The sequence below is a fragment of the Pangasianodon hypophthalmus genome, chromosome 25, assembly GCF_027358585.1.
Source record: "Pangasianodon hypophthalmus isolate fPanHyp1 chromosome 25, fPanHyp1.pri, whole genome shotgun sequence".
Classification (NCBI taxonomy): domain Eukaryota; kingdom Metazoa; phylum Chordata; class Actinopteri; order Siluriformes; family Pangasiidae; genus Pangasianodon; species Pangasianodon hypophthalmus.
Genome location: NC_069734.1, coordinates 19484101 through 19497932, shown reverse-complemented (window position 1 = coordinate 19497932; position 13832 = coordinate 19484101). Strand labels below are relative to the sequence as shown.

At 41.7% G+C, this 13832-nt stretch overlaps 1 protein-coding gene across 2 annotated transcripts in view; it reads left to right on the top strand.

Annotated features, from left to right (window-relative positions):
* The window catches only part of elfn2a (extracellular leucine-rich repeat and fibronectin type III domain containing 2a), a 74904-nt gene that overhangs the window by 20594 nt on the left and 40478 nt on the right, over window positions 1–13832 (top strand). For both annotated transcript variants that reach the window (XM_026910444.3, XM_026910443.3), the window contains exon 2: window positions 1184–1316. The gene's annotated coding sequence lies outside the window, so the exon portion shown is untranslated. The remainder of the gene's footprint in view (window positions 1–1183; window positions 1317–13832) is intronic.

The following is a 13832-nucleotide window of genomic DNA, read 5'->3' as shown; positions in this document are numbered from 1 at the left end:
AGAGAGAGATGGTTTACATGTGTTCTATATTTGTTCTATCCGGATGGAGTCGGTGTATGTATATTTATATAAGCAAAGGTACAGTACCGTGAGAACACACACACACACACCTTAATAACAGTAGGTGGTGCATTGTGTGTGTGTGCGTGTGTGTGTGTGTGTGTATATATGTTCCGATGCAGCATATGGAAAGTGTGTGTAGGCGACGCTTTTATAGCTGAATGTGTGTATAAACACACACTGGGGAATGAGTGGACACTGTGTGTGTGTGTGTGTGTGTGTGTTACTGTAGTCTTGCATCATCCACTGCTCAGTTCTTGCATGAAGAGTTTATGCTCATAAAACTAAACCCTATTTTTAAAATCCTAATCACGTGTCTTTAACAATTTTTCTTAAACTATAACCATAAACCTTAATCCCTAAACCTTAATCCCTAAACCCTAATCCCTAATCCCTAAACCCTAATCCCTAATCCCTAAACCTTAATCCCTAATCCCTAATCCCTAAACCTTAATCCCTAAACCCTAATCCCTAAACCCTAATCCCTAATCCCTAATCCCTAAACCCTAATCCCTAATCCCTAATCCCTAAACCTTAATCCCTAATCCCTAATCCCTAAACCTTAATCCCTAAACCTTAATCCCTAAACCCTAATCCCTAAACCCTAATCCCTAATCCCTAATCCCTAATCCCTAAACCTTAATCCCTAATCCCTAAACCCTAATCCCTAAACCTTAATCCCTAAACCCTAATCCCTAATCCCTAAACCCTAATCCCTAAACCTTTATCCCTAAACCCTAATCTCTAAACCTTAATTCCTAATCCCTAAACCCTAATCCCTAATCCCTAAACTCTTAAATTAATTGTCTATTTAAAATGGAAATGAATTCTAAAGTGCATGTAGGTGTGTGTTAATTAGAAAGTGTGAGCTCATCATTAATGTACAGAAAGATAAATCAGTAAATATCCAGCTAGCTCAGCAGTCAGATATTATCACTGTGAAACAAAAAATGAAATAATATCAAGTATTGAAATTAAAATTAAAATTCAATTTAAGCTATTAAATAAACCTTAGAGCTGGAAGCTGAACAGTGCACACACACACACACACACACACACACACACACACACACACTGTGAGACGTATTAATGGTTGTTATTTGAATCTCTCGCTCTGTTTCAGGTTCTTGGTCACAGCTGGACAGTTCAGTGGAGAGTTCGTGTAGCTGCTCGGTTCTCCACCGGTTCCTAAAGTTCCAGAACATCCTAAGGGACTAAAAAGTGATGCTCACAGAGAACAGGCGAATGTGGAGCAGGTGAGTGTGTGTGTGTGTGTGTGTGTGTGATGACCATGTTGATCCTGGTTAGTAAGGTGCACTCAGTGTGTGTGTAGGTGGGTGGGAAGAGTGTCGTGACTTCCCCTCTGTGTGTGTGTGTGTGTGTGTGTGTGTTTGTTTTCCATGTAAACAGGTGATAAACACTGCTCTGTTCATGATAAGAAGCATCGCCTCCAGCCAACAACTTCCCCTCCTTCTGTGTGTGTGTGTGTGTGTGTGTGTGTGTGTGTGTGAGGAGAGGATCAAAAAGAAGGTTCTGGAAGAGTGTTATGATATCATCTCACACACACACACACACACACACTCAGCTGCTCCAGTAGGATGATGGAGAATTACACCTCACTGTAACACTCACACGTTATATGATTTATTTTAATTACACACTTCATCCCCTTATTATTTTTTGAATGAACTCCATGTACTATATTTCTGTTTTAATGAAATACAATGAAGCTGTCTTTCTCTCTCCCCCTCTCCCTCTCTCTCTCTGTCTTTCTCTCTCCCCCTCTCCCTCTCTGTCTTTCTCTCTCTCCCCCTCTCCCTCTCTCTCTCTGTCTTTCTCTCTCTCTCCCCCTCTCCCTCTCTGTCTTTCTCTCTCTCCCCCTCTCCCTCTCTCTCTGTCTTTCTCTCTCTCCCCTCTCCCTCTCTCTCTCTGTCTTTCTCTCTCTGTCTTTCTCTCTCTCTCACACTCTCTCTCTCTGTGTGTCTCTCTCTCTGTCTTTCTCTCTCTCCCCCTCTCCCTCTCTGTCTCCCTCTCTGTCTTTCTCTCTCTGTCTTTCTCTCTCTCTCACACTCTCTCTCTGTGTGTGTCTCTCTCTCTGTCTTTCTCTCTCTCCCCCTCTCCCTCTCTGTCTCTCTCTCTCTGTCTTTCTCTCTCTCCCTCTCTCTCTCTCTCTGTCTTTCTCTCTCTCCCTCTCTCTCTCTCTGTGTCTTTCTCTCTCTCTCCCTCTCTCTCTCTCTCCCTCTCTCTCTCTGTCTTTCTCTCTCTCTCTCTCCCTCTCTGTCTCGCTCTCTGTCTTTCTCTCTCTCACCCTCTCCCTCTCTCTCTCCCCCTCTCTTTCTCTCTGTTTTTCTCTCTCCCCCTCCCCCTCCCCCTCCCCCTCCCTCCCTCTCTCTCTCTCTCTCATGTTGTTGGTGAGAAGTGGGCGTGGCCAGGTGTAGTCATTTTGGTGCAGGTAGATATTTAGCTGCTGTTTCTTAAATGTAGCGACACTCAATTTTAGTCCAAAAAGCGTTCTAGTTTGGAGTTGAGGGTTTTTCCGAGTGCATTTATCCGACATGTGTTTATTCCGAGTGAGTTTATCCCATGTGTGTTTATTCCGAGTACATTTATCCCATGTGTGTTTATCCCGAGTGTGTTTATCCCAGTTGCGTTTATCCCAAGTACATTTTTGCCGAGTGTGTTTATGCTGAAGAAGTTGTTGGACGTTCATGCTGAGGATGAAATTCTTCATCAGATCAATGGTACAGTCTGGGATGTGCCATTTTATAAACCAATCAGCAGCTGACTTTAATTATGACTTAAATGGTTCCTCAGTCTCCATCCTCCTGTCTCTCTCCTCTTATCTCTCTCTCTGCCTTCATCTGCCTACTCTGAATTCCTCTCTCTCTCTCTCTCTCTCTCTCTCTCTCCTCTATGCCCACACAGTGTTAATCTTCCCGTTTCCCAGCAGGCCTTTATTTCTCTCCAGTGCTGAGGAGAATTTGATTAAACGGAATAAGAATTCCTGCCAGGAGCCGAGCACATGCATTGGAATCATGATAATAAATTGAAACGGGATCGAATATTCTCAGCGCTGTTTCCCAGAATGCACCACTCGTCGGTGGTTAATGCGGCGGCTCTTTAGCCCTGTCTGAGAATCAATATGGAGGAGTTGTTATATGCGTTAACCTCCCCGCTAGCTCATCCGCATTAGCGCCATGCTAATCTCATTAGCTTTTATATTACTGAACCCTGCAGGATCCAGGGAGTCACGGCACATTTTACAGCTCACACACACACACACACACACACACACATTGGTGGACATGGGGTTTCCAGCCACCATGTGAGATTGGAATTAGCACAGAGGTGTGTTCTTCTGTGTGAGGTGTGATACAGACAAATTCCCTGAAAATTTGTAAAACTGCAGTGGGAGAACTGACACAGCGTGTGTGTGTGTGTGTGTGTGTGTGTTATTATTCATAAAAACCTCATCACCATAACTATGATAAAGAACAAGTGTCTCTCAAGTAGCATTACTTTTAAAAGCTGTAATTTTACTGGGTTTATGAGGTGGGACTCGGGGCTCGGGTTGCCAGGTCCTCTCTACAACCACTCTAGTGGGGATATGTGGAGGGTTGAAATAGGTTTCCTTTTTTGAAATAGATATAGATGGGGTTCTGTTTTGTGCAGCCACTTTCTCTCTGTAACTGCTGCAGTGGGTTTATGAGATGTAGTATTCTGTGTTTGGGATGCTGATGGGTGAATAAAATGATTCCTGAGGAGAGCAAAACCCTTTATTACCCATGATAAAGCGAATTCTGCTTTAATTCAATTCATTTGTATAGCACTCTTAACAACAGACATTGTCACAAAACAGAAACATGTAAATTCCAGATATAAATTTTAAATGTATGAATTTATCCCTAATGAGCGAGTCAGAGGTGACGGTGGTGAGGAAAAACTCCCTGAGACGAGATGAGGAAGAAAGCTTGAGAGGAACCAGACTCTAAAGAGAACCCATCCTCATCTGGGTGACACCCGATAGTGCGATTATAAATCATTCTCTTCTATAGCTGTGTACCATAGAGTCAAAAGAGAGAACTGTGTAACCAGGAACTTATGAGCAACTTATGAATATGAGCATCAGAGTCATTTCTGAATTCATTATAGTTTTACATGAAGTCTATTGTGTTGAAGTTATTAACTGTTCATTGATGGAGACTTGAGTGCAAAACTTTTCATAGCAATTGCAGTCCTGAGTCATCTTCATGGTTTCTAAGTGCTACCATCCACAGTAATCGCATTGATCTTTATGCTGTCCGTGTTGGTCCATCCTCAGCAGCAGTAAGTGGTTTCCAAGTGATAAGAACTTCAACCAGAAGTAGGGCATCAGGATGGATCAGGCAGGAGAGAGAGAGAGAGAGAGAGAGAGAGAGAGAGGGAGATATTGTATGCTTTTTGTACCATAATGGTTAAGGACAATGTACATTGTGTGCAGAGTGCAAACAGGGACTCCAGCAAGACTAGCTACTACAGTGTAACTAAAAGGGAGAGCCAGAAGCTAACACAGACATGAGGGAGTCCTGGGACATAAGGCAGCCAGACACTCCACCAACACACCTGAGTGAACGTGTGAGAGTGGGGGGGCGACAGCATCCAAACATCCCAGTTCACCACAACACTCTATGCCTGTGAACCCTCCAGATCTGCTCCTGTACCTCAGAAAACTATTCACTAAAGGCTTGACTAAACAAATATGTTTTCAGCCTAGACTTAAACACTGAGACTGTGTCTGAGCCCCGAACACTAAGTGGAAGGCTGTTCCATAACTGTGGGGCTTTGTAAGAGAAAGCTCTACCCCCAGCTGTAGCCTTCACTATTCAAGGTACCAACAAATAGCCTGCACCTTTTGATCAAAATGGATCATAAAAGACCAGAAGTTCACTAAGGTACTGTGGAGTGAGACCATTTAGTGCTTTATAGGTCAAGAGTAGTATTTTATAATCAATACAAAATGTGATTGGGAGCCAGTGCAGTGTGGATAATAGTCATAATAAATTATGGGTATTAATATATATAATATATATATAATATATAATGGTCATAATACATAATGGGATAATGGAGTGATGTGGTCATATCTTCTAGTAAGGACATAGTTCTAGTAAGGACTCTCGCTGCTGCATTCTGGACTAACTGGAGCTTGTTTATGCTCCTACTGGAACATCCAGACAGTAAGGCATTACAATAATCCAACCTAGAGGTAACAAAAGCATCGTGTAGTGACAATATATTTCTTATCTTAGCAATATTTATGAGATGAAAGAAAGCGATCCTAGTAATATTATCTACATGAGCTTCAAAAGAAAGACCAGAGTCGATAATCACACCAAGGTCTTTTACTGCTGCACATGATGAAACAGAAAGGCCATCCAGAGTTATTATGTAATCAGAAAGCTTACTTCTAGCTGCATGTGGTCCTAGTACAAGTACTTCTGTCTTGTCAGAATTAAGTAAAAGGAAGTTAATAAACATCCAGTTTCTAATGTCTTTTACACATTCCTCAACTTTATTAAGCTGGTGTGTGTCATCTGGCTTTGCTGAAACATACAACTGTGTGTCATCAGCGTAACAGTGGAAGCTAATACCATGTTTACGGATAATTTTGCCCAGAGGCAGCATATATAAAGAAAAGAGCAGTGGGCCTAAAACAGAGCCTTGCGGGACACCAAACTTTACTTTAGTGAGTAGTAAAGTGTGAGTGTAGAGAAGTCACCGTTTACGTTTACAAACTGATAACGATCAGTCAAATAAGACCTGAGCCAGGAAAGGGCTGTTCCCTTAATGCCTACTACATTTTCTGGTCTATTGAGGAGAACAGCATGATCAATGGTATCAAAAGCTGCACTAAGGTCAAGCAGCACAAGCAAGGAGACACAACCCTGATCAGAGGCCAGTATTCGGTCATTTACCACTTTAACCAGCGCTGTCTCTGTGCTATGATGAAGCCTAAATCCTGACTGATACATTTCATGAATGTCATTCCTATGTAAGTGTGAGCATAGCTGCTGTGCTACAACCTTTTCTACGATCTTATAAAGGGGAGGTTTGATATTGGCCCATAGTTGGACAATTGACAGGGGTCAAGGTCAGGTTTTTTAATCAAGGGGTTTGATAATAGCTAGTTTAAAAAATTTAGGTACATAGCCAATGCTAAGGGAAGAATTGATTTTTTTTTAACTTCTGGTAGTATCTGTTTCTTCAAATACATGCAGAAATAAGACTATATTTTCTATATTTAATTAGAAGTTAGTATTAGATTAAGAGTGAGACCACCACTATGAGTGTGTCCTATTACATTCTGATTAACCCCTACTGAGTCAAGAATGGACACAACCGCTGTTCTCAGAGACACTGAGACCGCTGTTGTCTTTTGTCTAAAAAACAACCAGGTTAGAGATGAAATCCACAAATTCACACAGGAATTCAGAATATGGCCCCGGAGGTCTGTAAATAATAATTAGTGGAATCGACTGGGTAGACTTAATTTTAGTGGCTACGTATGTTATGTTGGTATAAAGAATGTGTTGAATTTATGACTAGGTTTTTGTGTGATGCCTTGATTATCATTATAAATGACTGCGACGCCTCCTCCTCTGCCAGTTAGACGGGGCTGATGTATGTGCCTGTACCCGGGAGGACTAGCTTCATTTAATGCTACAAACTCATTAGGTTTAATCCACGTTTCTGTTAAACACAGTACATCAAACTCCTGATCAGTAATAGTTTCATTAACAATAAGCGCTTTAGACATAAGAGATATAATATTCAACAGATAATATTCAACAGTCCTAGCTTCAGATCAACGGTGCTGGCTGTGCATTCAGTATGATTTCATTTTCTGTTCATTAGGTTACTAAAACAAACTTTCTGCACACCTCTAAAGTTAAAAATACAAAGTTAATAATACAACAAAAGAAAACAATAGCACAAAATTGTTGATGAAAACAGAAAAGACGGTATAGTTTAAACACCGACACTGGCAAGAAACTCCAGGCAAACGATTAGAAACTGCGTCACAGGAACAGGTGTTGTTTATATTTCGCTGTTTTGGCGCGTGAGGTTATTGAGTACGCTGCAGTGTCTCCTGGTCATTAAAGTAAAGGAAAATAAAAGCAAGCTTCATCATGTTACTGAGCTGACAGCATTAACGCCACTCTCGCTTTACACTGTTCGTAACGTGTATTATTCATGAACATGTTTTTTTTTTTTCATCTGAGACACTGAATAACTCCACACAGCTGATTGTCAGGACTCATGCTCATTTTTTTCTTCACATCACTTCAATCATTAATCTTGTTAAATATTTATCTTATTTAAAACTTTAATCTTTCCTCCCTCGCTCCGTCACTTTGTGGTTTTCCCTTCAGGGAATATAGATTACTCCGTTTTCTCTTTATTACTGAAGTGTGGATGTGACCTCAGTCTGGTGAACACCTGTCACATTTAAATGTAGTGCAGAAACAAACCTGAACACTTAATAATTCATTCAGGAGATTAAATCATTCAGAACAGCTTCAGAGCAGCAGGTGGAACAATATTTACACCAGTTAATGCGTCTGATGATGGAATTAGAAAGAAACACGCTGTTCTGTGTATCATGTGTCCATGGCTAATTAACATCCATGCTAGCTTTCTAGGTTAGAGCTAGGCTAGAGAATTTAACACTAATATTTTATGCTAAACAGTGTGTCGTGATGAACAGTGTGATCTGATGCATCGGGTGAACGTGATGACGGACACATGACAAGCTCAGGTGTGTTAGTTACACAGGAGCACTGAGGTCACACTGAGGTCACGCAGGTGAGCAGGTCAGATAACAGATTCCAAAACAGCATTCTCATCCAAAACGGATGCATATGTGTGTGTGTGTGTGTGTGTGTGAGAGAGAGAGAGATACAGTGGAGAGTGGAGACCAATTACTATTCCCCCTGCTACACCTGCTCCATGCCTGATTACCTCCTAATCTCACTTACTATACACACACACACACACACACACACGTGTAGTGGTAATTTTCTGTCCTTCGTTCTTCACTCCCTCTCTCCCGTAATTCCTGAGGTCTTGGTAATGAGGAGATTTGGGTTTCTTAAGAGGATTTTGGGACATAATGCTGCAAAAGACTTCATCTCAGCAGTCAGTGTGTGTGTGTGTATGTGCGTGTGTGTGTGTGTGCGCGTGTGTGTGTGACTGTAAGAAAAAAAATGTTAATAATTACTCGTTCTTTCACACTTCTTCTTTCAGACTTTTCACACACTGAATGAACTAAGAAGTGTTTTAAAGCAGATGTCAGGTTTAATTTCTAAAATGATTTTAAAATCAAAAAATTTTTTGCAAAAAAGACATTAATTTATGCAAATCAGGCTTAATCGAATTAAATATGTGTAAATTTGCATACTTACTAAAAACTAATGCTTGAATGTGAAAATAATGTTTGATTTTTGACTTAACGGATTTGATTTCTGTCTCCAGTGAAGAGGTTTTTCACTTCAGCTGGTTAAAGTATCTCTTCTCTGTGTTTTTATTGTTAAACTGAGAAAACTCCATGTGCTGTTACTGAAAAGAATTTTTTTGTTTGTCATTCTGCATCGTGACGTTTCACACAAATCCACAAAAAGTGTCTCGCGTTAGTTAAACAGCCATAAGCTCATTATCAGACTGACTTTGACCTTTGACCCCATGTCATGCTTAGCTCTCTGGAAAGTTTCTACCTCCAGAATTCTGCTTCTGAAATCCTCCACATTATACAGCAGTGAGGAGAGACGCTTACCGGAGTCTGATCTCTCAGAGAGTCAGATATATGACATCAGACTGGATTTGTCTCTGAGGAGTGGATCAGATCACACTGCTCCTCTTTCTTGAGTAGATTTGATTGGTTGTTTCTCTCTGCATCAGTTCAGATTAGACCAGTGTCTCTGAGTTAGATGGTAGAGGAGTGTGTTGTCTTTCTGGGTCAGATTGGAACAGAATGCTGTTTCTCTTGGATTGGATTGGACCTGTCTCTCTGCATCAGATCAGAATAGATCAGTGTCTCTGAGTCAGACAATAAAATTGGATGAGTCTGTTACTTTTTTTGTCCAATCTGATCATTTTTTTCTGAATTGGATCAAGTTATTAGGATTTAGTTATTGTTACCTATAGGGCAGATCAGACTTGTCCAATCTTGCCAGGTTAGATAAAATCAGATTGGTCTTGTCTTTCTATTTTGGATCAGATCTGTCCTGTCTCTCTGGATCATTGATGGGTTAGGTCTTTTTTTGATCAGACTAGATCTGTGTCTCTGAGTTATACATCACTGGTTTGATCAGATTGCTATTGTCTCTCTAATCAGATCAGTCCTCTTTTTCTGGATCAGACTAGACTGGTTGTTTCTCTTTGTTTTGGACCAGGATGTATCTGTGTCTCTCCGGGTGAGACCAGATTGGACCTGGTTGTGCTGTTGCTCTTGTTATGCTGTATTTTTGAGTCAGACTAGAGAGGTGCGGTCTCTCTTGATTAGACAGAATTGGTAGAAGTGGATTGGATTGATGCTTTCTCTCGGGTTTGGACTGGATCAGATGTGTCATGATTGGGTCAGAGTGGGTCAACCAGGATGAGTCTCTAGATTGGACTGAAATAAATCTCTCTGGATTGGACCAGATTGGACCAATCTCCCTGGATTAGACAGAGTGGATTGTTTATGTCACTCTACACAAGATCAAATCATCTCTTTCTTACTGGATCTGACTGCACCATGGTTGGATCAGATCAGTCTGGTCTCTGAAGGTTAGACAGAATTGGTGAAATTGGACTGCTTTTGCGTCTCTGGGGTAGATCGGATCATTCATGTGGTTCTGATTAGATTGGATTGTTTTTATACCTTTATGTCAGACTAGAGTGGACTAGATGAGTCCTGTTTTCCTGGATTAGGGAGAGATCAGACGTGTCTCAGAGTCAGACTGGATTGGTCTTGTGACACGGAGTCGCAGTTTCAGCAACATTTTACTGGAGATTTTCTCAATTCTACGTAAATGAGATTTGACGCTGTGACATCACAAGACTGATTCGATTTTCACACTGATTACTGCGTTATTTAATTTGCGTTTAAATAGTTCGCTTACTGTTTCTAATGAGAACTAAAAAAAAAACGCTGGATAGGCCACGCCCACAAGTGACAACAGCAGCAGTTGCTACGCGGCCATCGACTCGTATCACAGCATCAGACGGATTAAAGATCGGATCTGTCTCTCTGCGGTTGATAGAATTAGATGTTCTTTATCTCAAGACACACAAACACACGTACAATAAAAGGGACTGTTTTTCTGGCCTTGTGTTCTGTCTGTCTCTCTGTCTGTCTCTCTGTCGTCCTGTCTCGCTCTCATTTCTTTCCTCTGTTTGATATTCTCCTCATCCTTTTTTGTTAACCTCCATCTTAATTCTCCCAGGCCTCCAGTCCTCCGTCACATCTCTCCATCGCAGGTCAAAAACCATGCTTATTTTTATCGGGTGGATTCTGTAGCCATGCAAGCGGTTCCTTAGCAACACCGCTGTCTGTCTGCGCAGGTTTTAAATGAACTGCAGTCAGACAGACAGCCGGGGAGAGAGAGAGAGAGAGAGAGAGAGAGAGATAGGGAGAGAGAGAGAGAGTTGGAGAGAGAGAGGGAGGGAGAGAGAGAGAGAGAGAGAGGGAGAGAGAGAGAGAGAGGAGGGAGAGAGAGAGAGAGAGAGAGAGGGGAGAGAGAGGGAGAGAGAGAGAGAGAGGGAAAGAGAGAGAGTGAGGCGGAATTAATGAACACATCTCCAATTACACTTTTCACATGAGTCATTCACACGATAACCTATTACACTGTCCTCTGTGTGTGTGTGTGTGTGTGTGTGTGTGTGTGTGTGTGTTTATGCATCGTGGGAAACTGACGTCTTTGCGTGACGTTAAAGCTGAGCTTTTTATTAAATGATATTTTTCAATCTACACTCCATCTTGCTTCACAGAAATAATGACTCAGAGAGCTAACGCTAACATTAGCAGAGTGCCTAAGTAGCTAGTTGGCTTAGCTAATGTTTAGATAGATAGATAGAGAGAGAGCGAGAGAGAGATAGAGAGAGAGAGAGAGAGAGAGAGAGGTGTGTGTGTGTGTGTGTGTGTGTGCGAGAGAGAGAGAGAGAGAGAGAGAGAGAGAGGTGTGTGTGTGTGAGAGAGAGAGAGAGATAGAGATAGAGTAAGAGAGAGAGAGGTGTGTGTGTGTGTGAGAGAGAGAGAGAGAGAGAGAGGTGTGTGTGTGTGAGAGAGAGAGAGAGAGATAGAGATAGAGAGAGAGAGAGAGAGAGGTGTGTGTGTGTGTGAGAGAGAGAGAGAGAGATAGAGAGAGAGAGAGAGAGAGAGAGGTGTGTGTGTGTGTGAGAGAGAGAGAGAGAGATAGAGATAGAGAGAGAGAGAGAGAGAGAGAGAGAGGTGTGTGTGTGTGTGAGAGAGAGAGAGAGAGATAGAGATAGAGAGAGAGAGAGAGAGAGGTGTGTGTGTGTGTGAGAGAGAGAGATAGAGATAGAGAGAGAGAGAGAGATAGAGATAGAGATAGAGAGAGAGAGAGAGATAGAGATAGAAGAGATAGAGAGAGAGAGATACAGTATACTGGAATCATTTAGAAGGTTACTGTTGTAAATCTATAAAATCCAAACAGACATAAAATCTGACTATTATAAAACGATTAAAACAGCTTAAACGAAATTTAATGAACTATTTTAAGACTAAGTAAAAAATGTAAAAAATATTTTAAAAATGAATGTCATTAATTTTCCTCCAAGTGATTTTCTGTTGTTTATGTTTCAGTTTCTGAAACTTTCATTGATTCAAAATGAAATCTAATCAGCGTAATCTGCATGACAATAGTTTTTCTCCTCCCATTTTCCTTCTAGTTTTATTTTTATTATTTATTGTTTTTAGACCAAAAAAGAGAAATCATTTAAATGAAATAATGAACTTCTCACTCACACTCTCAGGATGTGATGTATCGACGAGGTTGCGTCCACATTTTCTGCTTTTAAAATGTTTTGATGTCCACAGGATTGTAGTGAAAGGTCGAGAGCAGTTTTCGTCGCTGCGCCGCGGCTCTGCGCTCCACACGAGGGACACATTAAAGAAAAACCTGAATAAAATGAGTGGAGAAACAGAGCGCGTGCAGAAGCTTCCACACTCGTTTACGTACACACACACACACACACACGCTCGAGATGAAGCGAAAGTTAAAAAATTCACTTTGAGAATATTTCTTTGCTACAAGTGAGAAATAATTCATTAAAGACTTTCTGATTAATTAACGTCACCTGCTGCGAGTGACATTTCAGCCAACAGCTTCATGCACCTGGTGATGATGTCACAAGCTTGTGATTGGCTGATATCATGACCTTATGCCCCACCCACTGACTCAAAAAAATCTGGACCTGGGAATAAGAACACTGAGATGTTGACCCATGTGTGTGTGTATGTGTGTGTGTGTGTGTGTGTGTGTGTGTGTGTGTGTGTGTGTGTGTGTGGGTTGTCACTTTTTGAGCTGTAATTGCCCTGTCAGGGGAGCAGGAAGTAGGAGACATATTGCTGATAGTAATTGGCCAAAGTGAAGTGACTACACACAGACACACACACACACACACACACACACACACACAGAAGGAGAGAGACAGAAAGAGAGAAAATCTGGCCAGGTTTTGCAGTCGGGTTAACATATGGTCTAACGCTCTTTCAGAATGCTGCCACCCTCCAAAACACACGCAGACAGGCATGCTAGCGTCTCTCTCTCTCTCTCTCTCTCTCTCTCTCTCTCACACACAAATACACACACTTTTTGGATGGAGAATAAAGAGCCTCTAAAGCACCAAGGAAATGGCAAATCAGTCACGACTACAGGAGGAGCGCTCTTTCTGTGTGTGTGTGTGTGTGTGTGTGAATCCCTTCATATTCATTCCACAGGGCTCTAAAGACTAAAGTGCAGACGAGTTTCATGTTCCACACTAGTGAGTCGTTACCAAGGCAACAACCGGTGATGCTGTTAGTGATGTCAGTAATGTGGTGATCGTACGAAGCTTAACAAATGACCTGACGTTGTTTGGGTGTAATGAGATGTTGAGCTGCTGTTCCTATGGGTGTGTAAATGCTCTGGTCACTCTGTAGTTGTGTAATTACTGACTGTAGCCCATTTGTTATGTTGCACAAAGTATTGGCACCCGTCAGCCCTGTCAGTGGAACATGACCACCACAGGAGCAAACACCTGGAACTGCAGATATTCAACATCTGTACTGCATCATTCTTACATTCTATAATGTCCTGCATGTTCTCTCTCTCTCTCTCTCTCTCTCTGTCTCTCTCTCTCTCTGTCTCTCTCTCCATCTCCTTCTGTCTCTCTCTCTCTCTGTTTGAAGTGTAAATTTCTTCAGCAGTTCTGCCAGCTAATGAAGCTGAAGGACCTCTTTAATTAGAGACAGAGAGAGAAAGAGATGGACAGACAGACAGAGAGAGAGAGAGATAGGATGTGAGTTGATGGTCTCTGCCGTGAGACTTGACACTGGATGGACACAGAGAGAATAGTACAGTGTGTGTGTGTGTGTGTGTGTGTGTGTGTGTGTGTGTGTGTAGGAGAGTGTGTGTGTGTGTGTGTAGGAGAGTGTGTGTGTGTGTGTGTGTGTGTAGGAGAGTGTGAATGAGACATTAGATCAATACTAATTCAAAGGCTAAAGCCCAAATGCCTCTCTAATGGACATG